This window comes from Trachymyrmex septentrionalis, unplaced genomic scaffold (genome assembly GCF_001594115.1).
Source record: "Trachymyrmex septentrionalis isolate Tsep2-gDNA-1 unplaced genomic scaffold, Tsep1.0 scaffold22, whole genome shotgun sequence".
Taxonomy (NCBI): domain Eukaryota; kingdom Metazoa; phylum Arthropoda; class Insecta; order Hymenoptera; family Formicidae; genus Trachymyrmex; species Trachymyrmex septentrionalis.
In genome coordinates, this window is record NW_017305375.1 from 6,301,085 (window position 1) to 6,301,468 (window position 384).

Sequence of the window (384 nt, forward strand, 5' to 3'; positions counted from 1 at the left end):
AAAGGTCGATGACTTCATAATCGCGGTAACTACGGATTCTCCTCGACCGCGAAATTTACGACGTTATTTCGCGTCGCAATCTTTTATTAAAGGACTTTCGAGGAGCATCGAACCGTGAGAATTAACGAATTAAAGATGATAATCCGATGTCTTTCAGCTTGATTCGAAAGAATTTTTTATGTAGCTTGCAGCAATTGTTCCCCAAATGAATGTTTTACGCTTCTTTAGCATATTATCTGGAAAATTATTCTATTGAGAGAAATTTTCTTCAACTAGATTATCTCCTTACACACACTTCGCTTTTTTAATTTAATTTTAATTTTATTTATCTACCTTTCTCTTTATAAAGCATGTTTTGACTCAACATGTTCCAATCAAATAAAA